General features: G+C 37.5%; 1 non-coding gene across 1 annotated transcript; it reads right to left on the bottom strand.

Moving 5' to 3' along the window:
- Positions 1-279: 279 nt before the first annotated feature.
- Positions 280-386, bottom strand: LOC121205759 (small nucleolar RNA R71). Its single transcript, XR_005900834.1, has one exon. It is a non-coding gene; the product is annotated as a small nucleolar RNA R71 (small nucleolar RNA).
- Between the last annotated feature and the right edge of the window lie 3,445 nt (positions 387-3,831).

Below are 3,831 nucleotides of genomic sequence, written 5' to 3'. Positions count from 1 at the left end.
AATTGAAACCAGTGGTGTTTCAAATGCTCCAAATGGTGGCCAGTTCAGTGGTATGCCCACATAAGATTCACACTTACACCTTTATTTGTTCATGGAGGTGAGAAATTTGTTCAAGATAACTGGTGTGACTGAAGACGCACTGAGGTTACAACTATTTCTGTAATCATTGCGAGATCAAGCATGAGAATGGTTGAATTCATTGCCACCAAGTTCAATAACTACTTGGTAGGAATAAGCAGAAGGTTCTTGGTCAAGTAATTTGCACTGAGCAAAAATGCAAAGTTGCGTAATGAGATAACTACTTTCCAACAATTGGATGATGAGTCTTTCTATGAGGCGTGAGAAAGATTCAAGGAATTACTTCGTAAGTGTCTTCATCAAGGGATTCCTTATTGTATCCAATTGGAGATGTTTTATAACAATTTCAATGCACACACAAGATTAAAGGTGGATGCTTTTGCTTATGGTACGCTTTTATCTAAGTCTTATAATGAGGCTTATGAGATCATCAAAAGGATCGCTAACAACAATTACCAATGGTCGACAAATCGAGCAGATTTGGGAAAAAGAGTAGCAGGACTGCATGAAGTGGATGCACTGGCTTCACTCTCTACTTAAATCTTCTATTTCATCTATGTTAAAACAGTTTACCACTAATGGTTTGAATAATTTTGTAGCTCAATCACTAAGTCAGTATGATGTTGTTTCTTGCATATATTGTGGGGATGGTCATTCTTTTAAGAATTTCCCTTCAAATCTCGAATTGATTTATTATATAAGGAACTAGTATCAAAATAAAAGTGGAGAAGGACCACAGTCTAAGTTATACAATCCTTCATGGCGGAATCATCAAAACTTTTCTAGGAGTAACCAAGGAAATGAACTGAACAACAATCAGATGCAATATAGACCCAACCGAACCCAAGGGTTTAACCAGCAAGCCCCCAAACCACCTCAAGCTGAGTCATCAAACAGTTTGGAGGACTTGTTGAAAGCATACATGGTGAAGAACGACACCTTGATCCAATGTCAAGAAACAATGATCCAAATTCAAGTAGCAACGCTGAAAAATCTGGAGAACCAAATGGGTTAGTTAGCTATTGAGTGTTGTAGTAGACCGAAAGGAGCCTTGACGAGCGATATAGAAATTTTGAGGAATACTGGTAAGGAACATTGCAAAGTAGTCAAGTTACGAAGCGGTAAGATTTTGAAACCTAAGGAGGTTGTGGATAAAGATGTGACCACTGAAAACAAGCGAAGTCAGCCAACAGTTGAAGTCCCTACAACAGAAAAACCAAATACTTGAAAACTTGATGAGGTAAACCCTAAACCAGTAAATTCTGAGAAGCTAACTATAACACCCCAAGCCCAGCCTAGACGTTATGACCGAATCTAGCGTGTTACATTAAAATGCTTTTTCGAAAAACTTCGTATTATTAATAAATCTTGCTTGAATAAGAAAAGCCCCTTTGTTTAATTCTAAAGTCGACTTAATTATTTATTAACCATTTTAAACCAGTCTTACTTTTAAAACATGTTCGTTACGGAAGCATTTCAACAATTTTGTGAAAATGTGATGTTTGTGAAAACAAATATCATTTTGGAAAACCGTGCTCTACTTTTAACAGAAATAAATTGTAATAGTTAAAACCCCAAAATTAAAAACTAAAAAAATTAGAAAAATGGCCTTATTATATCAAAAACCCCAAAGAGATAATAATTTAAGTAATAAAAAAGAAAATATGAATATTTAATTTCATTCGTAGTGTGGCCACCTCCGAGTCCTCCTTTACGTCGAATCGCCTACTGAGGGTTACCTAAAAGAAATTTAAAAAGGGGTGAGTTTACAAAAACTCAGTGTGTACAACCCTCATCGATCACAAAGCATGCATCACATCAATTTGGGCCTAAGCCCATTACAATAACGGTGGAACTTGGGCCTTAGCCCATAGTAGCCTCAGTTGGGCCTGAGCCCATGTCACAATCAGAATCAGATTATGCAATGCACAAATACCCAACCAACTTTGTACTCTGTATCCTGTCCAACCCTACACTCTTGTGGGGATTTAATCGACCTGCCCATCCCTACACTCCTGTTGTAGCACTAGTTGCGGCACTAACTAATATCCCAGCACAGCTGCCAGTCACATAATCGGCTTAAAGCCATCGGTGGATCCACGGTCGTCAAGCAACCATGCGACCCTAACAAATTATGTACTTCCTCCAAATCAATAATCTCGTCCCTCATGCAGCAAAATATCACATGAATGCAAACATATTATAAATAGCATACAATAACAATCATATAACACATAGGGACATTTTAGTCATTTTTCTATTCGAGGGCATAACGATCATTTTGTAAATCAGGGTCTAAGTATACTTACTGACCTATCAGTAACAGGTAATAAATATTTATAATGAAGATCAAACCTTGACTAACTATTATCATGACGAAAAGGCAAGCGCACCTATCGAACAATAGTATAGTAATGGCAAGACCAAGATATCGTACCCAAAGGACCCAAAAGTACTAGTAATAACTATCTTTTTATTATCTAGCCTAAGAATAAAAGGGTTTGTTTATTAAACTAATTATCTAAACTAATTAACTAATTTAATTAATACAAAGAGAAAATTTGGAAAAAGACTTGAAGAAAGGCAATTGATAAAGACGACACCCAAGGAGGAATCCACCTAGATTTCACTTGTTATTTGACTCTGAACCAGTCGATTTATTCACTTGACTTGATCCGTGAGATTCCTAACCTATGTTACTATCCCTTTTGAGACTAATAATGTCTAACCATCAGTTGAATTAATCGAAATTTCTTTCTTAATTAAAACCCCTAGGGAAGCAGCAAATCACACTATGGACTCCCATATTAGGTTTCACCCTAATCCGGCAAAATCTCGTAACCCTATTTCTAGGCGTTCGATCAACTCCGCTTAATTATGCCAAATCTACTCTTAGGCAGGGTCTATTCCTCCTCTGTATAAGCACATCAAATCATGAATTAATACCCGAAATATTAACTCAAGCATTAAGAACACATAATTAAGAACAAATCAAGTATTTATCATACAGTTCAGATAATAATAACAAGATCCATCATAGGTTTTATCCCCCTTAGGTATCTAAGGGGTTTAGTTCATAATAAAATAAGAGTACATCTCAAAAGTATAAAAATAACAAAACATAAAAACTCTAAAACCCCTAAAGGAATTCTGAGAGAGATCTTCAGTTTTGGAGTAGCTCCCGCTTTTGGGATGGATCGTATGGCTTCCTTCAAGTAATTCCTGGCGTGTGGTTCTGTATTCCAGAAAAGTTCTGGAAGAGGCCCCCCTATTAGGTCACACTTAGGGTGCTTATATAGGCTTTGGATTAGTTTTCTTCCTCCCTAAGTATCCTTTTCCGTATAAAATACAACTCTTTGAAAAAGGGACACGCCCGTGTGCCACGGCCGTGTGACGTGATTGCCAGGCCCTGTTCGATCTGTTAAATTGCACACGGCCGTATGGGCTCAATGGCCAGGCCGTATGAATTGTGAGAACCTTGGTCGACACCCCCGAAGGCCACGGGCATGTGATATGCCCGTGTGGCAAGGCTTAAGCCGTGTCATCTTCTCGATTTGGTCCGTTTTGTCCCTTTTTAGCTCGTTTTTGGCTCCTTTAGACTCTTGGTGCTCTCCTGAGTACAAAACATGAAATAACCGGATTAAGAGCACTAAAATCTAAAAATCTAGTAATAAACATCCATAAATATGCTAAGTATTTGGGGTATAAATATATATAATTCGGCGTTTATCATTAAACAAAAGGCTTCTTCCC

Source organism: Gossypium hirsutum, chromosome A08 (genome assembly GCF_007990345.1).
Source record: "Gossypium hirsutum isolate 1008001.06 chromosome A08, Gossypium_hirsutum_v2.1, whole genome shotgun sequence".
Classification (NCBI taxonomy): domain Eukaryota; kingdom Viridiplantae; phylum Streptophyta; class Magnoliopsida; order Malvales; family Malvaceae; genus Gossypium; species Gossypium hirsutum.
This window is presented reverse-complemented; position numbering and strand designations above follow the sequence as displayed.